Genomic DNA, 24,611 nt, shown 5'->3' with positions numbered 1-24,611 from the left:
GTGCAGCTCGGAGTAGGACGGGCGGAGGAATCTGACTGCGGCGCGCAGGGCAGTCGTTGCTCTGAGGGGATCTACCAGCAGTCCGGCTGGCTGGTAGAAAGTCTCTATGCACAGAGTGTGACCGCGAGTCCTCACCAGTCACTCTTGTGCCTGGGAAGAAGCTGGTTCGTTCCCGGTCCAGCACTGCTTCTGAATAAGCTATTCAGGTTGTCGACGAGGGACCAGCCGTAGGGTCCAACTGTCCAACACAAACACAATCTGTAGCGTTTAGCGTGACATAGTCTTGCAGGCATCGTGCTGTCTCACTGCAATACTATACCGCTGGAGGAAACAGTCCATCTGGCCATGAAACTAATTTGAATGTCTAGCTACAGCAACTAACAATATCATGATTTATTCAGGATTTGTGGAATCAACACGTCCCGGAGACAGCTTCCGAAATCGTGAGCATTCTCTGGTGGTGTCCTGCAGGGCTTTTGCGGGTGTGCGTTGGTGGTATAGTGGTGAGCATAGCTGCCTTCCAAGCAGTTGACCCGGGTTTGATTCCCGGCCAACGCAGTGGCGATTGGTTTTAAATGCTGTCATGAGCCTTGGATTGTGACTAGCAAAGCGAAGCCATTTTGAAAGAGCTAAAGCACTGCAAAACGGAATTGAAGGAGAATCTTACAGGGGATTCTGAGCGGTGTCTGCATACACGCAGTCCGATACGGGTGCTGAAAGCTTGAGCTACTCTCAATGTCATGCTGCCTTTCCCCGGAGTAAATCTGTTACATTGAAAGAATGCTTCTGGTAGGTTCAAAAAGGGACCCTTGTTAATTGGAGAAATCAATGATTTCGAATGAATTCTGTATGCGTTAAAAGACAGCTATACACAGAAAACATGCAGGACACTGCTCATGATGTCTCAGTGCGTTTTTCCAAGCCATCTGACAAAGCCCGCCCACTGAAAACTGCAGCACATCGTGTAAAGACGTTCAACTTTGTAACTACTGCACGCACAGGAAGCAGAATAAATTCCTCTTTTCAAACTGTCAAAGGTTTGCTTTGCGAACGCTGCAGGACATCGCACAATCTCTTTTGAATGGGGACAAACCATTTCTTATGGGGCGCAGTAAGTACAGACGTTTAAAAAGCTCCACTCATGCCGACGATGCAGCATGAAGAAGCGCAACCTAACGTTTGACAGACAAAAGCCAGGCGCCGCTACAAGCAATATGAAATCAAACTGACAGCACACGGCGTTTCGCGCTGACTCAAAAGTGATCTCGACAGACGCTGTTCTCTGCATAACGCTGAAAGAGCTAAAGAGCGTTTCTGTTGAGACGTAACAAGCTCGTTTCTTTCTATCATGATGTCACCATGACCAAATCTGTCTTTAAACACCTTGCTCAGTCTCTGACGAGACTGTCAAAAATTGCTTTCGCCGATTGTATTGCAAACCGGCGGAAGCGGGGTATTGGGAAAAGTTTTCAACTAGCAATAATCGCGCCTCGGCTAAACCTCACAGGCTACGATACTGCCACTGCGCAAAGCTGACGGTTGCCAGGCAACCGCGGGGATCCTATGGAAATCGTTATCGATCGTCTCATGGCATGTCGTTGCGGTAACCCTTCATATTTGTCGTCTTCTTCTTCTTCTAGCTTGAGGTTTTGAAGAATTTCATGACAGACAAGGGCTCCGTTGGGAACAAAAGGCGTTGTGAGAAAACCGTTGCTTATTTTCAGCAGCAGAAATACAACCCTTTAAATACAAGATGACAGAACAATGACGAAGGGCATGCCGGGAGGAACTCATGCACTACAGAGGAAAGGGGGCGGGCACGTACAGTTCACATTCAAGCCACAAGTACTCTTCTCGGATGTTACACAAACAAATCCTAACGTCTTGAAAGCATTGCAGCATGTTTGTGTCCCACTTCCCGTGGCTGCAGGACGACTGACACGAACGGACAAACACAATCTGTGGCGTTTAGCGTGACATAGTCTTGCAGGCATCGTGCTGTCTCACTGCAATACTATACCGCTGGAGGAAACAGTCCATCTGGCCATGAAACTCATTTGAACGTCTAGCTACAGCAACTAACAATATCATGATTTATTCAGGATGTGTGGAATCAGCACGTCCCGGAGACAGCTTCCGAAATCGTGAGCATTCTCTGGTGGTAGGGGCGTTCAAGATGGCGCTCAGGTGGGAGGTAAACTTTAGTGGTTGGGGAGTTTTTTTTTGAGTTTTTCATGACCTGAATGTTAATTTTTGCTTTTTTTGACTACAGAAAAATAAGGACTTAACACTAGTTGTTTAAACTTCAGTTATAATTGAAAGAAAAAAAAAACGATTTTTTTTTAGGTTTAAAAAGTCCGATATGAGTAACACTGGGAAAAGAAAAGAGAGTGCTGGGTCTTCGAAGGAGAACTGTAAGATACCTCAATCGTATATGTATAGCACTACAAAAAAATCGATGGCAACTAAAGGGAAAAGTGAAGCAGCTGCAGGGGCAGCAAGAGGGCGGAGGCGCCGCGCGCCCGGCCGACGTGTTGGACCGGTGCGCTTTACGTGCTGAAATAAACACGCGACAGCCCCGAAATGTTTCCAGAGTGCTGTGCACTGAAGACTTGCCTGGTGCTCCTCCGTGCAGATTGTTTGTCCTCCTCCAGTGCGGGACGAGCCAACACAAGGGAGCGCATTCGCCAACATCCAGGCACGCAATGCGATTTGGAAAGCAGCTCCTTTCCAAAGAGTTGCACACGAACGATCCTTCAGTCCCGCTCGGGGGGCACGGAGCCCCCGCCACACACAGCTTCAAGTAGCGAGTCAGGCGCCAGGGCTTTCGCTTACGGCCACACCACCCTGAACACACCTGATCTCGTTTGATCTCGGAAGCTAAGCAGGGTTGGGCCTGGTTACTACTTGGATGGGAGACCGCCTGGGAATACCAGGTGCTGTAAGCTTTTGCTCTCCCGGCCAGCAGGGGTCGCCGTTGGTGCCGTAGGCTTTGGGAGGAAAACCTGCAGGATGGAAAGGTGATCTATAGCCTCATCTCTAGAGATGTTTTGTTGCTGTGGCATGTGTGTGACCCATATTCAAAAAAAAAACCCGTCTGTTAAACGAATATCGAAGCTGCCTCTAAATCTGCAAATGAAGATGAGTCGATAAACCACTCGTTTTTCGTATAACTAGACATAAATTCATTTGTTACCGATTTCATTCATTGAGCACGGATACAATAGAGGTACAGCCATTCACTGTTTGACATGTCTGCACTGGTACAGAACTGAGCAATCAGAAAACGGGTGAAACTGTCTTTAGACTCAGCATACAGTACCGAGGCCCCCCATGACCAAATAAAGGCTAACCTCGATAATCAGCCTAAAGAACGCAAACTACAGCAAAACGACTGACTTTGAAAAGGGAATGAACGTCCGGAAGGAGTAGTGGAACTAGCTTGAGATGCTTCTCCGGACCCCTAACTAAAAGCCAGCGAGAACCAGCAGCGGCGTCCACTCCTGTCGAACCGGGATCCTTCCGCAGCCACGCAGCTCGTGGTGTCCTAACGCAGTCCCCCACTACCAGAAATTATGCAGTCGAGATTCCCACATTTGGGGAATTCGCAGGGGTCAGCACAGCCGGAGTGCAATGGCCGAGCCTCGCCCTGGGTGAACCGATTTCGATTTTTAAGAACTTTATTTTCTTTTCACAATAAAATACAGGACATCACAAATCAGAAAGCTTTACATTAATATACATACTTAAAACAGTATATATGATCACATCTCATTACATTTTGACACGGTAACAGTTACATAGTAACAATTTCTTTTTTCTGGTACAAATCACATTCTTTACTTAAACATGATAATGTTTTTCACAGTCTCTTGAGATATTGACCTATGCTCTCTATTTCCCACAGATTTTCTGCTTCCTCCCTCCCTTCTCTCCACAGATCTCTGAGGTAATAGTTCTCTCGGGTGATGAACAGGGCCAGGCTACCTGCTGCCTTGACTGGGACCTCGATGCCTTTGAACAGCCCCATGTTCCTCAGTCTCCACAGGGCGTCTTTCCCACTGTTCACCACGGCCCAGATCCTGTCAAACACGTCAGGAGGAAGTTTGACAGGAGAGATGCCGTATATGACGAAAGCAGCGGTCAGGGTAAATTGGGGCGAGAGAGCCTGCAACCAATCTTCAAACTGTGCCCAGAAGGCCTTAGCAAAAAAACAGGACCACAGGAGATGGGTCACAGTCTCCTCCTCACCGCAGCCCACCCTAACGCAGCGAGGGCTGGGGGTGAGGCCCCTACGGTACAAGAAAGTTCGTACCGGTAAGCACTGGTGGACGACACTCCAGGCTAAATCTCTGTGAATGTTGCACAGAAACTTAGAGGATGTGTGTTTCCACACCTTCCTTGTTTGGGCTGATGTTAAAATGCCCACAGGGGTCTGCCTATTATTCTGGGGTGCAACGAAATCTTCCAGTTTTTGGACGCTGACATCTCGGAGGGGAATATGGCCAATTGGGTGAGATCTTAGAATACTTTTAACTGTCCCATAAATTGCAGGGCATGTGTCAGAGAGTGGGACATCCAGCTTGGGTCTGACACCCCACACTCTGAACACCTCCCTACCTACCCAGAGCCTGGAAAAATAAGTCCAGGTACGCGCTGCAGGTGCTGTTGCAAAGCCTCTCAGCACAGAGTCCAGGAAAATGCACAGCAGCTTCGTAGCAATATCTGGGACAGACTTCCCCCCTGAGGGTAGCGGCCTGTACATTATTTCCCTTCTGAGTCTTTCCTGCTTTCCACCCCATAGAAATTGAAACATCAATCTCCTCAGCACCGCCGCAACACGGTGTGGGATTGGGAAGGTAGAAGCCAGAAAAATCAAGACAGGCAAGAGCTCGGCTTTGATGACCAGCAGCTTCCCTGTCATGGTGAGGTCTCGGTCCTTCCATTGTATCAGTTTTTTGTTTAAGATTGGCAATTTGTTCTGCCAATTTACTGTTCCCATCTCTTCTCCAAAATACACCCCCAGGACCTTAATTCTCTTCTCTTGCAGCCTGAGATCATGTCCTTCTTTTGGCTCCCTCCAGTTCTGATAAAAAATCTCACTCTTAGATTTGTTAATTTTTGCAGAGGAAGCCAAGGAGAAACGATCACAGCACTGCAGAGCTCTGCTAATTGAGGCATTGTCAGAGAGGAGCAGGGTGACGTCATCCATGTATAGAGATGTCTTTACCTCTCCTCCCCCACTTCCAGGCACTGGTATCCCATTAATGGCCTGATCCTGGCGCAAGGCACAGGCTAAGGGCTCCATAGCCAAAACGAATAACAAGGGGGATAATGGGCAGCCCTGCCTCACCCCTGAACAGACTTCAAAGGGGCGTGATCTATTGCCATTAACCATTACTCTGCTGTTGCTACCTGTGTACAGCAGGTTAATCCACTTTCTCATGATGGGGCCAAACTTCATGTGCTCAAGTACCGATGTTAAGTACTGCCGGTTTAGGCGGTCAAAGGCCTTTTCTAGGTCTACACCTAAAATGCACAGAGGGAGGGAGCGATCCTCTGAGTACAGACAGACATCCCTCAACAAGGCCAGGTTGTCGCTCATCAGGCGTCCTGCTATCCCACAAGTCTGTTCTTTCCCTACCAGTGAGGCCACTACATTTTGTAGGCGCAGGAAAAGGGCTTTGGACAGGATCTTAGTGTCCACGCCTAACAGGCTGAGGGGTCTCCAGTTCTTTATGTCATTCTTTGCTCCTTTCTTAAACAAGAGAGAGATAGTGCCTTCTCTTAAGGAGTCAGGCAGCAATTCTGTCTTATAGCTTTCCTCGAATAGGAGCAGTAGCGGATCCTGAAGCAGATCCCAAAAGGTGCAATAAAATTCTTTAGGGAGCCCGTCAGCACCCGGAGTTTTCCCCTTCTGTAAGCTCTCCATAGCCTGTCTCAGCTCTTCTACTGTCAAATCCCTCTCAAGTACTTCCCTATCTTCTTCACTCAAAACGTTTTCTAGCTTTGAGGTAAAAAAATGAATTTCTTCATCCTTTACCTCTGTAGAGCTGTACAGTCTTGAGTAGAAGGCCTCGGTGCAGGAGAGGATAGCACTCGGCTCTGTTCTCTCTTGTCCCTCCTCATCAACTACACTTTCCATGACAGACTTGGAGCCTACCACTTTCCTGAAAAAGAGGCGAGTACACTTCTCATTTTCTTCCAAGAACTGCACTCTGCTTCTTAACAGCACTCCTCGACTACTTTCTTCGGCTGTGCTCCGGATGTCCTTTTTTAAAAGGGTGATATCCTCGAGCACATCGAAGCCACTGTGCAGCATCGTGTAGAGACGCTGCAGCTGCCTCTGTTTCCTGGCTAGCACTCCTCTCCGTCTGGCAGCAGCCTTCCTTCCCTCAGCCATGAAAAAGACCTTTGTCCTCATCTTCACCTCCTCCCACCACTCTCCTACTGACCCGTACAGACACTGCAAGGACAGCCACTGTGATAGTTTCTCCTTGTAGCGGGATACTACCCCCTCGTTCTCTAGCAGCTTTGTGTTGAGTTTCCAGAGACCTGGGCCAAAGACAGTCCTGCCCTGGAGTTCCACTCTACACCCTAAAGCCTGATGATCTGAGAAGAAGACAGGCTGAAGAGTGACCCCAACAACTTTCACTCTCTCTGAGACAAAGCAAGAGTCAATTCTGGAGCTGCTATTCCTCCCTGACCATGTATATCCTGCTGTTGTGGGATATATACATCTATATGTGTCTGAGAGTTTAAAGTCTTGAACTAAGTTTTGCAGGGCCAGTGAGCTGGAATCCAATTTTATCGGAGAGCTAGACTGCCTGTCTGTGTGCTCTAAGATACAATTAAAATCCCCTCCCACTATCACGTCTGTGCTACTTAACAATAGGGGAGAGAGTGCCTTGAGTAGCTCCACCCTTCCTCCCACGTCAGTAGGACAATACACATTGATTAGCCGCAGGTTAACGGTCCCCCATTCCACATCCACACACAGCAACCTGCCATCTATGACCCTCTGAATACTTTTCAATTTGAAAGCCCATCCTTTGAAAAGAATGGCCACGCCAGAGGCTCTGTTGTTATTGTCCCCTGACCAAACAGAAGGCCCTTTATCCCACCTATCTTCAAAGCTTTTATACCTCTCTTGATAGGCTAAAGCACACTCCTGCAACATCAACACATCTCCCTCTCTCTGCTGGAGGTAATCAAAGACAGACTGGCATTTCACTCTGTCATTGATACCTCTGGTGTTAAGAGAAATTATGTTTAGAGCCATATTACATAAGAAAGTGGAACCAGTCTTTACAAAACACATTTCTCTTCGGTCTCACCTGTTACCTTCTTCTTTTTCTTTTTCTTCTTACCAATTTCCTGCCAGCCATCCTCTGAATGAGCCTTCATCAGGGTGGCAGCAGTAAAAGCATTCACGGAGTCCATTTCAAGGAAGGGGGTAGAGGGAGGGGTGGAGGGGTTCCAGCTGTCCCCATCGCCATGCTCTCCTTCCTCCTCGCTCGGGGAGAAAACAGAGTCATTTTTCCTTTTCCTCAAGTCCAGCTCCTGGGAGCACTGAGGGGAAAGGGGTGCAGCCGATGCACCAGTCTCCTCTTCCCCCTCACCCACCAGCTGTTGCAGATCCTCCGTGACGGACTGGATGGAGGAGAGGAGGGCATCTGTAGCACTTGCAGAGTCTGAGAAAAGCAGCTCCGCTGAATCCTGGGTATCGTCGCTGGACCCGCTCCACCGGTGGGGGCCCCACACTGGCCCTCGTTCTGAGGAGCAGGAGTGGGGGAGGGGTCCTCGCTGTTCTCGGGGGTTTTCAAACCCTCGTGCTTGTCTGGTGCAGTCTGCGGTTGTGGGAGCGTAGTGGATTTCTCTTCCACCGGCCCCGGAGCCACAGCAGGACTGATCCTGGCTGGAGGCTGAGACTCTTTGTCCAACAAGGGTTCTTTGTTTGACTTGTTGTTTGCTTTGGCTTTTTGGGCCGGTTTGGCTGAAACAAGCACTGCCTCATCCTTTCTCATTTTGAATTTATTGGCGTAGGCGTGAGGGCAGTTCTTAAAAACGTGTCCTTCCGAGCCACATAAATTGCACTTTGGCAGCATTGAACAGTCAGAGGCTAAATGTCCCTGTTTGCCACAGGTCTTGCAGCATTTCACAGTGCAGGACGATGCCAGGTGTCCCACAGCACCACAGCGCCGACACACCTTTGGTTGTCCCACATAAAAAACATAGCCATTGCAGGCGCCCAGCCGGATTGTAGAGGGCAGGTGCCTTAAGCCTCCATTTACATTGTCCGGTAGCAAGCGAACCTCAAATTTTCTTGCTCCTGTTTTTATACCGTCAACATCTCTAACCTCAGTTCCATGGTGGACGGTGCAGTACTGCTTAAGCCAGGTGTGAATGTCCTCCGTCTTTGCCATTTCCGAGAACATAACAACATGCACCGTTTTCCTCTCTCTCTGTGTCAGAGGCTGCAAGTTGATCTTCTCAAGGGCAGGAACTTTCCCTCTTTTTGCCTCAAACACATCCACACATTGTTCAAACAGAGAATAGGTAGCAAAAACAACCTCAAATGCTTTCTGACCTGGGAGAGCGAAGATGAAATCCAAGTGCCGAGGTTCAAAGCCAAGTTCCTTCTGTAACACTTTTCTGCTGAACTGCATACGATCCATGAAGAGGTCATCCAAAAGCTCAAAACGTACAGCATTCTTGCGGGATCCAAAGGTTGCCATCTCAAACTGCAAAACAAACACTGCTTCCACAAAACAAGAAAACAATCCAACTACTCCAACTACAGGCTGATCAAGGTATCTCCCCTGCCAGGTAAGCCGAGAGCTGCAGGCGATGAGCCCGGAGCTGAACGGGCCCCACTGGCTCGTTTGTAAGGCCAGGTGCATTGCCAACCACGACCGGCAGGGCAGAGGCCTTGAAGGCGGCCTGGGCTCCTGCAGCTGTCCAGCCACGCACTCTGGTTTCTCTTCATCTCGTACAAATCTTTTGCCTTTTACTAAAGATTTCCATGGAGAGGAGCATGAATGAGTTCCATACAATTTTTGTGCTTCCCTGCCTTCGGGTGGGGCGCAGCTGGGCTGGTCAAAGAGAGAAAACAAAACCGCTCACAATCGCTCTTACAATGCAGTAAGTAGCACAGGCTACTTAAACACATGAATGCAAAACAGCATTTTTCAGCTGATTCAAAATGTACCTAAAGGAGAAGCATTATTGAAGACCATCAATTACCAAGAGCTTTTGTCAAAGGTTTTGGTGGTCATTTTGAATGACCACAGAGCGCTGTGACCTCGTTTTTACATCTCATCCAAAAGACAGCGCCATTTTACAACACAGCATCTCCGTCACTATACTGGGGCATTGGGACCCGCACAGACCTCAGGGTGAGCGCCCCCACCGCCGGCACCATTAACACCGCTTCCAGCTGGAAGCTTTGTTTTTCCCTGTAGCTCACCCTCATCCGGGTACTGACCTGGCTCACACCTGCTTAGCTTCAGTGGGTTTTCAGTTGCGAGTTGCAAGGGGATGCAAGTGATGGAGCCGCTCGCTGCAAAAGCCACTGCATTGGCCGGGAATCGAACCCAAGCCTCCCGCGTGGCAGGCGAGAATTCTACCACTGAACCACCAATGCTCAGTGTCTGGGCCTTCAAAAAAGACGCTTTTTTGGTGCTCTGTGCAAAACGCATCGACATCTGCTTCCAGCTGCAAAATGCCATTCGCGGACGCTGAAGAACTTATTTCCAAGGCAGCGGGTACAAGCGATTGGGCGTTTTAAAACCACCAGGAACAGCAAAGAGGCGCGCTTCTTTGCTTGTGCCGAAACACACCGACTGGAGGCGGACAACGTAGTCGGCAGGATTGGAACCTGCGCGGGGAGACCCCAATGGATTTCTAGTCCATCGCCTTAACCACTCGGCCACGACTACAGCAAGCCCCACCGCCGCTGCGTTCTTGCTACAATCTTACCTGGATCGCGAGGCGCCAGCGGAAGCCTATTTCAAAGTCGTTCTCCGTTTCAAAAAAACATTTCCAAAATACAAGCCTTGCAGACAGACACGCCTCAGAGGATTTAAGGGTGGCTTCATGTCGGAATGATAAAGTCTCCCCGTCCGGACATGAAAATGCCACTTTGTTACACACAAAAAAAGAATCAACAACAGAGAAATGCCCACAAGCATTTGAAAAGCCGCACCACGTCGCACTTGAAATAGCTCTTATATTAGTGGTAGACGCAGGAATAGCCTTTTTATTTACGCTCTTACCAACGCGATGGAAAGCAAAACAAAGCAAAGCAGAGCAAAACAAAACAAACAAACGAAAACCCTCACGTCCTGCACTTGCATATAACGCCGTTACGTGCCCAAGCGGTATTGTACGTCATCCTAGCACTGCACCCCGGGTCGTACGGTATATAGGAATGAGCACACGCCACGAATCGTCTCGAATCACTCCCTACAGCTGTAAGGCGCCTTGAAGCGTGCACCCCCAACATTCTTCTTTGCGCATCTGTGAAAGGTCAACTCTTGAGCAAACTCTGAACCAGCTCTAAGGAAACTAATCCGATTAGACGTTACTTTGACTCATCTTTTTACGCTCAGTGCTGGATTGCTCAAACTCCAGCTAGGGTTAGGGTTAGCATTCCCACGCTACTTAGACACTTTGTTTACGCTCAGTGCTGGATTTTGGGAACTTCAGGACGAGTGGGAATTTTCTCCTATCTGTCCATTCTGTTTTGTTTTGGAGACTCTTGGCTGCCTATGTTGTTCAGTGCAGCGTGAAGGAAACATTTTCCAAAACTGTGTCAGCTCAAAAGTTGTAAGAAAACCTCTCCAGCTGCTTTAACTCTCTTCATTTTTGTCATTTAATGTGACACTCGATGTATAACTGGAGCCTCACATATGCAAATGGTGAGGCTCCAGTTCGACACCCAGTTCGACACCACTTTACAGTATATGACAAAAGCATGGCAGACTGTGCCGGACCAGCTGGTAACTTCCGCTTATTTTGACCATATTAAACATTGGAATTCTTCCCACTTGCATTTGTGACACTTGATTTTGGCTCCACCTAAGACACTCTTAAATCTTCAAACACTTTTCTCTTCTCCCGCAACACACTTGTCTGTCGGCACTATGTGGCAGCGTTGCATGACAACCCATCTCACCACGGAAAGGAACCTAACAGCTTTGGTAAGAGAGTAGAATTACCTGAAGAACTGCTTTCCATGGAAGCAGGACCAAGCGATGTAGCATTTTTATAGTACCAGGAAAGGAGAAGCGGCACTTCGCCTTTGCCGCATAGGCACAAGGTGACGTGCAGCAGACGCCGTAGTCGGCAGGATTCGAACCTGAGCGGGGAGTCCCCAATGGATTTCAAGTCCATCGCCTTAACTACTCGGCCACGACTACAGGGAGCTCGCCGCCGCCCCATTCCTCCTATAATCTAACACGGAGTGCGAGGTGGCTGCGGAAACTTTTTTAAAGTCGCTCTACATTAAAAAAAAAATACCTTTCACAAGATACATGCCGGCAGACAGACACGCCTCAGAGGGTTTAAGGGTTTAAGACGTTCAAATGATAAAGTCTCCCCGTCCGGATGTCAAAATGCAACTTTGGCAGACAGAAAAAACATCAACAAACCACAAATGTGGACAAGGATTTTACAAGCTGCACCACACTACACTTTCAAAAACATTTACATTCGTGTTAGATGCAGGAATTGTCTTTGTTTTGCGTGCTTACGAACGCCATAGAAAACGAAACAAAACAAAAGCCCTCAGCTCCTGCACTTGATTATAATGCCGTTACGTGTCGAAGCAGGAATTTACGTCATCTTACCACTACAACATGGGGAATAGAGGGAAATGAACACACGCTACGAATCGTCTCAATCACTCCCTAGAGTCGTAAGGCACATTGAAGGGTGCACCCCCATCATTAATCGTTGGGCCTCTGTAAAAGGAAAGCTGTTGAGCAGTCTTTGAAACAGCTCGGATGAAACACTTGATTGCTTCCATGTGCATCTGGAGCCCACTTCTTATTTTCACTTCACGCCGCCCAAAGCATTTCTAAAACAGGAGATTTGCGTTTGGGAATGCGCCCTGCCCTACAAATAAAACAGGTCTACGGGTCTGAAACCTGCTCCACGGAAAACAGTTCTGTTGCGCTTTTGATCCAAGGGAGATTCTCTGTTCTTACTTTTTGATGACATAACACCCAAAGGGGCTTCTTTGGAGCTGGATTCCAACCAGCATCCTAAAGTTTCTTGGCGGTATCCTTTACAGTCCTCTGTTCGGTCGACAAGGAACAGAAGGGGGCAGCTTTCCTCACACATACAGTGCAATGTACTGTAGTGTTCCCCTTCATTGAATTCGCAGTTCTGCATCAGACCTCAAACTCGTTTCCTTAGCTTGGATTTAAGCCACGAAGCAGGCTTCTACTGTATAAACGTCTAGAGGAATCACAAACTATTTGAGAGGCCATCATCCCATTGGGAACTGACAAAGTCTATCCCTAAACACCTAGCGCAGTCTCTCGAGAGACTGTCAAAAATCGCTTTCTCCGTTTGTGCTGCAAGTAAGTGAAAACGCGGTCTCAACCCAAAGCCACTTGGCAGCAGCGGCACGTAAATACTGTTACTGCCACTGCTCGATACCAACGTTAGCCTACTATACCATGTTCAGCCACCGCTAGAAAATGTAAGGCTCTAGTACTGGAGCAAACAAAAGGAGGGCCAACGTCGAACAGGCACCCGTGTCAGACATAGAGAGCGACGAGGATGGGATTCAAACCAATGCATGCAGAGCACAATGGATTAGCAGTCCATTGCCTTAACCACTCGGCCAACTCGTCAACGAAACTGGGCTGTCCAGACATGGGTTGGCGCGCTCCAGATGATCTTTTTCTTTTTTTTCCCTCGTACTCGAGGGTCATTTTCCTGTTCCACATGCGATTTCAACATTTTCCTTGGGAGATGTCAAGCCAGCAAGCCACTGCTGTGGTTCAGTGGCCAGTGTGGAGTTCAGTGGCCCTGTTGTACACAGAAAGCACATTGAGCTCCTTGGACTTGAAAAGTTCCAGATAAAAGCCATTTGTCATCCTTTCTCTTGGTGTCGATGTTGCTATTGTATAAAGGTTGTAGTAGTTCAGGTGGGTAGCTGCGTCAGCATGCGTAGGCTGCAAAGGAACAAGTAATAGGTTTATTCCATGCTGAAAAAAAGAAGAAAGAGAACACAACGGCCGAAACGTTGTGTTCTCTTTCTTCTTTTTTTCAGCATGGAATAAACCTATTACTTGTTCCATTGTATAAAGGTGGCAACTTGCTCAGCGAGCAGGCGGAGCACACACCGAATGCAGATGTGTCTGAGTGGTGTGTCCAAGTGGCTGCAAAAGGACAACTATCCCGGGGCACCGTGGCTTAGTTGGTTAAAGCGCTTGTCTCTTAAACAGGAGATCCTGAGTCCGAATCCCAGTGGTGCCTTCTTTGTTCTGTCTTCTTGAACAGAACTGGTCCTTACAGACAACCGCCTACGGCTAGACTTAATTAAATGCAAGTATTCATTTCCTGTCTTTAACGCGACTTGTTTTTCTTAAAATGGATGCAACTTGCAAAACATGAAATACAAACATTGCTAATCAGCGCTAGCGGCTGGCAAAAAAAAAGAAGTCAGCAATGTTTTTTTTCTTTAACCTTAACCCTGCTAATGGAGAAGAGTTAAACGACCGAGTCTATGCAGATTAAACGGTGCTCATGTCGGGTTCTTAGCTGAAAGGGTGGTAAATCACGCTCACCCCAGTCCTTAATCTTTTAAAAGGATACAAAATTGAACCTAGTCGCCACATCACATACATCCTGTTCAACGATAAAAAGGTGACATCTATCCTCGATCCAGAGTAAATCCCACATTGAGGGCATATTGTTTTCCACTTTACCATGAGTCGGGCTCAGCTGCACAGAGGCGAGAGCAGAGCAATGAGGTCACGGGGACAGGGGAGTCACACGCTGGCGGTTTGAACACGCGGAAGAAAACTGAGGGATCCACAGTATGTGGACCCTCCGTGCGCCATCAGTCCGCACTCCGGACTCTGAATCCTACCATCCAAGTTAAGATCTCGGCGGAACCTGAGGCGCAGTTCCTTCTTAAAACGTAATCTGGTGAGCATTTCTAGAATCGTACTTGTATAGATGCAGCCTTTAATGTGTTGCTAGGTTAAAATTGATGACTTCTTGAACTTCAGTAGGCAACTTCCCTCTTGATTTCGGATTTAATTTCTTTATTACAGGGGCGCTTTTATGAACACAGAGTCATGTTCAGGTACTTTGCTTGATGGAGGAAGCATATTTCGGACTCTGTGATCTGCTCACCTGGAAAGGTCTGCTGTACTACTACAAGAGAGAAGTAGAGTCTGGGAGAATGGACAATTTTATGATGCTTTGGAAGATAATGTTTTTTTTTTCTTTGAAATCGAAATGAATCAGAATATCAGTGCAAAAGACAAACTCTTGGTTTGGTTTAAAGAGATATGGTTTTAACACAGACAAAATGTAGAAAACAGGTGTTTCTCACTTTTGGAAAAGAATGGACCGGGGGTAATATTTTACTAGTTGCAGTGCTGATCTCACTGGGTTACAGTCCTGCAGTGTCACACCAGGGCCAGTGGCGCAATGGATAACGTGTCTGACTACGGATCAGGAGATTGCAGGTTCGACTCCTGCCTGGCTCGGGTCGTTTTTAAACGCATCGGGCTACTCCCTAAGTAGTCTGTGCTACTTACTGCATTGTAATCGTACCCAGTAAGAGATTTCCTTCATGTAAATGAACTGCACCTGACAGCTTTAGAAAAACACCTGGGCTCAGTACGGTGCTGAGAGCTCAGCGTTGCTGTTCTAATTAGCACGCACTGCATCGGCTATGAGCCCGAACCTTTCAATTATTCCGATCAGTAAGTCAACACGTAGTCCACATGAACGGTAGAAATATTCTCTTGTCTGTCTCTTGTTTGTATAGAACTGAATGTCCCTGACAATGTACTGTTAGTTTTAATTGAAGAACGGCATTTGTGTTCAAATATACCAGACAAGTTTATGTAACTGCTCATGCGACACTCAGTTGTAATTAGTCAAGAAATAAAGTCGAACAACAGCTGCGGGTTTGATTCTGAACGTATCAGATTGCAGCGCCTTTTACTTCCATTGACAAATGATAGAGATTTGAAGAGAGATCCTTCAGACCAGCAAGCAAACCCACGGCTATTTCGGTTTTCTATCTAGGCAACGTTGGTGTCTGCAATAGCATACATGAAAGCGTGATGCAATTTCTGTGGCTACATTTGTTGCACGTCATGCACAGTAAGAGTGTTTCTAACACCAAATAAAAAGTCAACAAATAGCGATCACGCCTTCTCCTCAGTTAACCCACTGAAACCCTTGCTGTTAACAGTTCTTTACTGCGTGCTTTAAGAGCACCTACACATCGTGTCGGTTCTTACAGCTTTATTCATTAGGTTTTCAAAGGCATAAGTAGAGCACCAGAGGTGCGAACGCAAAATGTGTGGTTATCTGAAGAATTGCTTTCCATGGCAGCGGGGCCAAGCGATTTAGCGTTTTTATAGTACCAGGAAAGGAGAAGCGGCACTCCGCCTCTGCTGCGCAGGCACAAGGCGACGTGCGGCAGACGCCGGAGTCGGCAGGTTTCGAACCTGCGCGGGGAAGCCCCAACGCATTTCGAGCCCATCGCCTTAACCACTCGAGCACGACAAATGCGAGCTCCCCGCCGCCGCATTCCTCCTATAATCAAACACGGACTGCGAGGTGGCTGCGGAAACCTTTTTAAAGTTGCTCTCCGTTAAAAAAAATACCTTTCACAAGATTCGTGCCGGCAGACAGACACGCCTCAGAGGGTTTAAGGCTGGCTTCACGTTCAAATGATAAAGTCCCCCAGTCCGGATGTCAAAATGCAACTTTGGCAGACAGAAAAAACATCAACGAACCAAAAATGTGGACAAGGATTTTACAAGCTGCACCACACTGCACTTTCAAAAGCATTTACATTCGTGTTAGACGCAGGAATTGCCTTTGATTTGCGCGCTTACGAACGCCATGGAAAACGAAACAAAACTAAAGCCCTCAGCTCCTGCACTTGATTATAATCCCGTTACGTGTCGAAGCAGGAATTTACGTCATCCTACCACTGCAACACGGGGAATAGAGGGAAATGAGCACAAGCTACGAATTGTCTCTAATCAGTCCCTACAGTTGTAAGACGCCTGGAAGCGTGCACCCCCATCATGAATCTTTGCGCATCTGTGCAAGGTAAACTCTGGAGCAGTCTCTGAAACGGCTCAAAGGAAACACGTGATTGATTCCATGTGCATCTGGGGTTCATTTCTTATTTACATTTAATTCAAGGGAAAGGCTTGGGTCAGTTTCAGAAGGCCTCCAACAGCGAGATTCAAGCGCCCCACCTTCAGCCCAATCTGCGCCGCCAGAACGCCAACGGCTCCTCTGGTCTCCGGGGTGCGGTTGTGACCCCGTAACCTAAAGTGTTGGTGGCAGACAAATGGAGACTAACAGGTGATGTCCTAGGACATGACTACATTGTGACACTCGGTGGGGATGGTGACCATTGCTTGGAAAAGAGTGCGAGGCCCCTTTAGAAAAACATTTTGTTAACAGGCATTCTGCCTCAGCCTAAACACCTATAGCTTGCAAAGCGCATGCTATTAGACAGGCACCTCTGCAAAACCTTAAGAGTCTCTTAAACTAGTGATAGTAAGGTGTTCCCAATGGGCAATGTTCGGCTTTCAAATCATCTCTCCGTGGAAGCGCCGAGATGCAGCTGTTTAAGGCTTAGAAGCAGCTGACTGTTTTACTACCTAGCTGATCACTGTCAGTCAGGGAGCTTAGAGGTGAAAAGCCTGTCTGAGAGACAATTCGCCGTCGATCAGTTCAATATGTTCCGTACAAGCTCGGCGCACCTGAGATCATCTTGGTAGCCGTGTAGCTCATATGAGTGAAAGTGTGTGTGTCAGGACTCTTACTTGGCCATCCCAACATACGGAATTTCTTCTGTTTCAGCCACTCTGTTGTTGATGTACTCCTTTGTTTTTGTCATGTTGCAAGACCCAGCGTCTTTTGAGTTTTAGATCACAGGCAGACACCCTGACATTCTGCTGTAGAATTTCCTGATACATCTCGGAATTCATCGGTCCCTCGATGATTGCAAGCCGTACAGCCTCCGCCATGCTTCCCAGGTGGGATGAGGTTTTGGAGTTGGTATGCGGTGTTTTGTTATCTCCAAACATAACGCTGTGCACATTTACCAACAAGTTCAACTTTTGTCACGTCTGTCCACAGAACATTGTTCCAGGAGTTGCTGTGGAACATCCATGTGGTCTTTAGCAAACTTGAGAGGGGCAGTGGTGGTTTTTTTTGGGGGGAGAGCAGTGGTTTCCTCCATGGTGACCTCACATGATCACCACTCCTGTTCAGATTTCTTCTTATGGTGGACTCATGAACACAGACGTAAGACAAAGTAAACCACCTGTTTGCTAGATCCCATCCCCACTCAGCTAGTCAAAGATTCCCTCGAAGGACTGGCAGGACCTATAATTAGTATGATGAATGCATCGCTTGCGTCAGGCGTCGTACATGATCAATTTAAGGTAGTGGTTCTTAGACCGCTCCTTAAGAAGTCAAATTTGGATCCACAAGTTCTTAACAACTACAGGCCTGTCTCAAAGGTCCCATTTCAATCTAAAAGTCTTGAAAGAATAGTTGTTGCCCAACATCAAATGGATTCAAATAATATACTTGAGAAATTTCAGTCTGGTTTCTGAAACTGCATTAACAAGAGTCGTAAATTATATTCTCTTAGCTACTGATGCGGGGAATGCAACAGTGCTAGGTTGCAACAGTGCTAGGAATGCAAACTTTAGGTTGCGCTTCTTCATGCTGCATCATTGGCATGAGTGGAGCTTTTTAAACGTCTGTACTTACTGCGCCCCATAAGAAATCGTTTGTCCCTGTTCAAAAGAGATTGTGCGATGTCCTGCAGCGTTCGCAAAGCAAACCTTTGACAGTTTGAATAGAGGAATTTATTCTGCTTCCTGTGCGTGCAGTAGTTACAAACTTGAACGTCTTTACACGATCTCCTGCAGTTTTCAGTGGGCAGGCTTGGTCAGATGGCTTGGAAAAACGCACTGTGTTTCGGCTCGGGAAACATCATGAGCAGTGTCCTGCATGTTTTCTGTGTATAGCTGTCTTTTAACGCATACAGAATTCATTCGAAATCATTGATTTCTCCAATTAACAAGGATCCCTTAAATGATGAGTCAAAGTAACATCTAATCGAATTAGTTTCCTTAGAGCTGGTTCAGAGTTTGCTCAAGAGTTTACCTTTCACAGATGAGCAAAGAAGAATGTTGGGGGTGCACGCTTCAAGGCACCTTACAGCTGTAGGGAGTGATTCGAGACGATTCGTGGCGTGTGCTCGTTCCCATATACCATACGCACCGGCGTGCAGTGCTAGGATGACGTACAATACCGCTTGGGGACGTAACGGCGTTATATGCAAGTGCGGGACGTGAGGGTTTTCGTTTGTTCGTTTTGTTTTGCTCTGCTTTGCTTTGTTTTGCTTTCCATCGCGTTGGTAAGAGCGTAAATAAAAAGGCGATTCCTGCGTCTACCACTAATGTAAGAGCTATTTCAAGTGCGACGTGGTGCGGCTTTTCAAATGCTTGTGGGCATTTCTCTGTTGTTGATTCTTTTTTTGTGTGTAACAAAGTGGCATTTTCATGTCCGGACGGGGAGACTTTATCATTCCGACATGAAGCCACCCTTAAGTCCTCTGAGGTGTGTCTGTCTGCAAGGCTTGTATTTTGGAAATGTTTTTTTGAAACGGAGAACGACTTTGAAATAGGCTTCCGCCGGCGCCTCGCGATCCAGGTAAGATTGTAGCAAGAACGCAGCGGCTGTGGGGCTTGCTGTAGTCGTGGCCGAGTGGTTAAGGCGATGGACTAGAAATCCATTGGGGTCTCCCCGCGCAGGTTCGAATCCTGCCGACTACGTTGTCCGCCTCCAGTTGGTGTGTTCCGGCGCAAGCAAAGAAGCGCGCCTCTTTGTTGTTCCTGGTGGTTTTAAAACGCCCAATCGCTTGTACCCGCTGCCTTGAAATAAATTCTTCAGCATCCGCGAATGGCATTTTGCAGCTGGAAGATGTCGACGCTTTTTGCACAGAGCACCAAAAAAGCGTCTTTTTTGAAGGCCCAGACACTGAGCATTGGTGTTTCAGTGGTAGAATTCTTGCCTGCCACGCGGGAGGCTTGGGTTTGATTCCCGGCCAATGCAGTGGCTTTTGCAGCGAGCGGCTCCATCACTTGCATCCCCTTGCAACTCGCAACTGAAAACCCACTGAAGCTAAGCAGGTGTGAGCCAGGTCAGTACCCGGATGAGGGTAAGCTACAGGGAAAAACAAAGCTTCCAGCTGGAAGCGGTGTTAATGGTGCCGGCGGGGGGGCCTCACCCTGAGGTCTGTGCGGGTCCCAATGTCCCAGCATAGTGACGGAGACGCTGTGTTGTAAAAGGGCGCTGTCTTTCGGATGAGATGTAAAACCGAGGTCATAGTGCTCTGTGGTCATTAAAAATGACCACCAAAAGCTCTTGGTAATTGATGGTCTTCAATAATGCTTCTCCTTTAGGTACATTTTAAATCAGCTGAAAAATGCTGTGAAATGGGGGGACACTTCAGGCCAGTGTAGGATTTGGGTTACAAGAACCATGAAACTGCACGAGAAAGCCCGTACACTGAATTACACGGCTTTCTATTCAAAGGAGGGCAAAAGAAATTCCCTGAGTTCGATTTTTTGCAGCACAGAGAGGACCACCGTTGTGAGGCCAGTTAGCTCAGTTGGTTAGAGCGTGGTGCTAATAACGCCAAGGTCATGGGTTCAATCCCCGTACGGGCTATGTTCTTTTCTCCTCTCTTACCAAAGCTGTTAGGTTCCTTTCTGTGGTGAGATGGGTTGTCATGCAATGCTGCCACATAGTGCCGACAGACAAGAGTGTTGCGGGAGAAGAGAAAAGTGTTTGAAGATTTAAGAGTGTCTTAGGTGGAGTCAAAATCAAGTGTCACAAATGCAAGTGGGAGGATTTCCAATGTTTAATATGGTAAAAATAAGCAGAAGTTATCTGCCGGTCATGGCACAGTCTGCCATGCTTTTGTCAGATACTGTAAAGTGGTGTCGAACTGGAGCCTCACCATTTGCATATGTGAGGCTCCAGTTATACATCGAGTGTCACATTAAATGACAAAAATGAAGAGAGTTAAAGCAGCTGGAGAGGTTTTCTTACAACTTTTGAGCTGACACAGTTTTGGAAAATGTTTCCTTCACGCTGCACTGTACAACATAGGCAGCCAAGAGTCTCCAAAACAAAACAGAATTGACAGATAGGAGAAAATTCCCACTCGTCCTGAAGTTCCCAAAATCCAGCACTGAGCGTAAACAAAGTGTCGAAGTAGCGTGGGAATGCTAACCCTAACCCTAGCTGGAGTTTGAGCAATCCAGCACTGAGCGTAAAAAGATGAGTCAAAGTAACGTCTAATCGGATTAGTTTCCTTAGAGCTGGTTCAGAGTTTGCTCAAGAGTTTACCCAGTGGGCATTGATTCGTCGAATATACGTATATTCACGGCGAAAATACGGCTATACGTATATATACGTCGCCTCGACGTATAATCAACGTCGAATTGCAACCGTAAAATCGACGACATTAATAAACGCATATATAACGTCGAAAACACATCTAACACAGTGCCTGAGGCTTTTTACTGTATGTATCGTGTGTGCCGCAACTAGGAGTATACGGCACTCTGCACAGTGTACGAAGTAAATTATTTTCGCAGTAATTAATTTACACGTGTATAATAAATATAGTAAATATAATAAATTAATTACTGCGAAAATAATTTTCTTCGTAAATCCTGCAATCCAGATGATTGGGGTATTGGTGCATGGCTACAGTCTGTGCTAGGAACATGGAGAGGGTCTCTGGTTCAATACATATTTGTGGGTCTGGTATTATTCGTTATGATCATATCGTTAATATCCTGTTTGAAAAACATGTGGACTAAAGCTGCTGCTTCTGTGCTAATTGTACGCCCTGAAGGGATCATGAAGGTCAAAAAATGATTTCATGGGAAAGGTTCTCTTATCTAGTGGCAGAACCTGATGGGTAGAACAATATAGCTTTAAGGGGGGTTACCCTTGGGAGTGATTCCCCTAGATGCAAATGATTATTGTGGTTTGTTTGTTCATAATAAGATGTTTTGCAGGAACGGAACAAAGAGAAATTTTACAACTTCAGCTAGAATTGTTCTACAAAACGTCACAGCTGAGGCAGGGGAACAATGTGTAGATTTTTCTAAGAGTTATTACCCAGTTGTTGACCAATCTGTTGACCAATGTTGACCAAAAAAGCCTAGGATTATGCTGGGCTCCAGCCCACAGGGATTTACCTGTGCTGTAAGAACTAATGAGTGAATAAGGAGACTGGATTCTGGTGAAAGACTTCAGGAAAAAGAAATGGTGTTCACTCAGGTGGAGGGGGCTGTACCAGGTGCTGCTGACCACTGCCACTGCTGTGAAGGTCACAGAAATGGTGCCCTGGATTCATGCTTCCCACTGTAAAAAGGTCACAAACGAACTGAACAAAGCGCAGGAGTGATGTCTCCACAAGGACAGATGGGGATAACCTGCTTGGGACTGATGTGCACAGCCTTTTTCCTTTTTATGTAGAAGCCTGTCACCACCCCAAAAGAGGAAGAATCTAAACACGAAGCCTCTTTGTATACAAACTGGCTGAATGAAACTGATAATGAGGGGGATATGAGTAATTTGTGGTATAAATTTATAAATCATACTGTAAAGTTAAAGAAATTTAATGCATCTTGTTATATATGTGCTTTAATGCCTCATTCTACAGCCTCACCCATGCGACTTTTTATGAAATGTACTCTTTTATTAATATCATGTTAGAAGGCTTAGACGCTATCAAACAAGAATTAAGGGGAGTTAGATTAATGGCACTTCAGAACAGGTTCGTGCTGGACCTTCAAAATGCAGCATCTGGAGGAGTCTATGCTTTAGTAGGAGACTCCTGTTGTACATATATTCCAGCTAATGACTATGATTACGGAAATCTTACACTCGCTATTCAGCATTTAAAAGAACTAAAAGACAAGGTGAATAAAGAGAGAGGCATAAAAGATACACCGGCTTTTCTCTCCTGGTTAGAATCACTGTTTGGGCCAGGGGGAATGTTTTTCTTTTAAGTTACTAACACCGATTATAGGGGCTGTGATACTTGTCTTCCTGTTTTTATGTTGCTGTATGACATGTATTATTCCAATGCTTCGAAATATGGAAATATGGTACCTAGGGGGATAAACTGTTCATCCTTCCAGTCTGGAGAATTGGCAGCTGTCTGACGTCAGTAAGTGATCCTTAAAAAATTAATAGTTCCATGACAGTGTGCATCACCAGAAAATCAATTTCAATGCATTAAAACTCTTGTTATCCTTCTGATCATTGAAGTGTCATTGCCCCAGCACTGTATACTCTTACTTTTGACGCCTGTCTGAAGTTGGATCCATTTCTAAGAATGGTGACTCACATATCCTCATGCTCAACTTTGGCTCAACCACACAAACTATGAAGTTAATCATCTGCTTTTGCTCCAAGATTTATGTTACTAGGCTCTCTCCTGGGGATCCTCGTGTTCAAACTTTGCCCTTATTGTGGATGATCCATGACAGAATTCAGGGAATTCAGAATTCTGATACCTCAGCTCAGATTCTGACTGGGCAGACTGTCATTGCCTGGTGTGAATGTGTGCATATCTGTTTTTGTGCATGTTCTGTGGCCTGTTGTACAGTACATCACAAATGAAAGGGAAATGGAAAACTAAAATAAGACTCAAGTGTTTTATCTTTCATTAACAGTGTTTCATTAGTATCTGTGCTAGATCCTGTCATCCACTGCTTACCACGACAGGCTCTAGCACAGGATAGCAGCTAATACATTTAACAATCTCACTGCACAATGTTGTATATTCAAGGGCTGATCTTCTGTACTTTTTCTTTCACTTTTCATTTCCTAGAAACTCAGTCCTGCCAGGAATAATCTGAGAACAAAATCAATCTGAGTGAAAATCTAAGCAGAGGAAGATTGTTTTACAGAGTTAACAAGGTCTAATTCAAGGTCATCAGCACTAACAACATTCTCTCTGGAGACAGGCGATAAGAAAATTGAAAGTGTGTATTGTTACATAACAGCAGAGACTATGAGTTATGCTATCATGAGAGTGGTGATGGATTTTTTTCATTGCTTAGTTTTGCAGGTTCTGTACATTTGAACATTCAAAGTGACTAAAGTAAAGGAGTTTTCCCTTTTTACCACATAATTCCCAAAGATCAACACTAATAGAAAGCCTAATTCCAGCCAAGATTCAATTACTGTCTCTCAGGCATCCCAGCAGTGGATTTCATGACTTCAGACAGCCATCTTTATCAGTGGAGAACTCAATGCTCTGAGGTTTACTGGCAGAGTCTCACACTGGGTAATATGTTGGTAAATAATGTCCTATGGAATTCTACTATTGATAAATTCTACTATGGAACTGCGATGTGTCCTGAAAAAATCTTCTATGATAGTGGTACAGTCCATCACACCCCACCTACAGCCTTTAAAAGAGAAAAAAATATTCTGATATTATGGTGGAAAAAGAGCCCTGGAATCTTTGTAGAAGGACCAAAGACGGAAAGAACGGGCAGTGTAACCATGGCGAAGAGAAGGGAAATATTGGAGAGAGCTTTTTTCATACACTTTTTATCATTGTTTTTCCAGCCCAACAATGATCAACAAATATGGGCAGGCGTCCTGTGCCAAATCCAATCTACCTTTCTTCCAAGCATACAGGAATGTCAGTGAATTAAATATTGACATATGAAAATACCCAAAAATATGCAATCACACATATGCAGTTTGAGCAAACATAAGACAATACCCAAGTACCACAAACTACCAGGCATCATTAGCAGTTCAGGTGGGGAGCTGTGTCAGCATGCGTAGGCTGCAAAGGAACAAGTAATAGGTCTATTCCATGCTTAAAAGAGAAGAAAGAAAACACAACATTTCAGCCGTGGAGCCCTCACACCTGAAGAAGGCTCCACGGCCGAAACGTTGTGTTTTCTTTCTTCTCTTTTCATCTAGTGTCATTAGCCAGTTCCTGTCAAAATAAAATAGAAATGGATAACATTCTAGAGAGAGTTTGAAATACCAAGGTACAATTTAAACCATATTTCTTCCACTACAACCACAATATTTTGGAGAGATCGCTGAGCTTAACTGTTCTGGCATGCCCGTTAGCCTCCGTCCTGCTTCAGCAATGAATGCAACGGGGCACATTCTGAGGGAGATGCGGTCAATCAGGTTGCAGGAAAACCACGCTATGCTTTTTTTTGAGATCCTGAAAAGGACAGAGGGGCCATGTATATGTGTGCAGCTGGATATGTAATTGCAGGTGGCGTAGCAAATTCTGC

General features: G+C 46.2%; 9 non-coding genes across 9 annotated transcripts; 5 read left to right on the top strand and 4 right to left on the bottom strand.

Annotated features, from left to right (window-relative positions):
* The first annotated feature begins 486 nt into the window (after positions 1-486).
* trnag-ucc (transfer RNA glycine (anticodon UCC)) lies at positions 487-558 on the top strand. The gene has a single exon. It is a non-coding gene; the product is annotated as a tRNA-Gly (tRNA).
* Positions 559-1,392: 834 nt separating this feature from the next.
* LOC138231415 (U4 spliceosomal RNA) lies at positions 1,393-1,534 on the bottom strand. Its single transcript, XR_011186668.1, has one exon. It is a non-coding gene; the product is annotated as a U4 spliceosomal RNA (small nuclear RNA).
* A 1,295-nt stretch (positions 1,535-2,829) lies between these two features.
* On the top strand, positions 2,830-2,948 carry LOC138231546 (5S ribosomal RNA). Its single transcript, XR_011186793.1, has one exon. It is a non-coding gene; the product is annotated as a 5S ribosomal RNA (ribosomal RNA).
* A 6,021-nt stretch (positions 2,949-8,969) lies between these two features.
* Positions 8,970-9,086, top strand: LOC138231488 (U5 spliceosomal RNA). Its single transcript, XR_011186739.1, has one exon. It is a non-coding gene; the product is annotated as a U5 spliceosomal RNA (small nuclear RNA).
* Positions 9,087-9,575: 489 nt separating this feature from the next.
* trnag-gcc (transfer RNA glycine (anticodon GCC)) lies at positions 9,576-9,646 on the bottom strand. Its single transcript has one exon. It is a non-coding gene; the product is annotated as a tRNA-Gly (tRNA).
* A 213-nt stretch (positions 9,647-9,859) lies between these two features.
* Positions 9,860-9,941, bottom strand: trnas-aga (transfer RNA serine (anticodon AGA)). Its single transcript has one exon. It is a non-coding gene; the product is annotated as a tRNA-Ser (tRNA).
* Positions 9,942-11,341: 1,400 nt separating this feature from the next.
* trnas-uga (transfer RNA serine (anticodon UGA)) lies at positions 11,342-11,423 on the bottom strand. Its single transcript has one exon. It is a non-coding gene; the product is annotated as a tRNA-Ser (tRNA).
* A 3,242-nt stretch (positions 11,424-14,665) lies between these two features.
* trnar-acg (transfer RNA arginine (anticodon ACG)) lies at positions 14,666-14,738 on the top strand. Its single transcript has one exon. It is a non-coding gene; the product is annotated as a tRNA-Arg (tRNA).
* Positions 14,739-19,000: 4,262 nt separating this feature from the next.
* On the top strand, positions 19,001-19,082 carry trnas-aga (transfer RNA serine (anticodon AGA)). The gene has a single exon. It is a non-coding gene; the product is annotated as a tRNA-Ser (tRNA).
* Positions 19,083-24,611: the final 5,529 nt, after the last annotated feature.

Source organism: Lepisosteus oculatus, unplaced genomic scaffold (genome assembly GCF_040954835.1).
Source record: "Lepisosteus oculatus isolate fLepOcu1 unplaced genomic scaffold, fLepOcu1.hap2 HAP2_SCAFFOLD_60, whole genome shotgun sequence".
NCBI lineage: Eukaryota > Metazoa > Chordata > Actinopteri > Semionotiformes > Lepisosteidae > Lepisosteus > Lepisosteus oculatus.
This window is presented reverse-complemented; position numbering and strand designations above follow the sequence as displayed.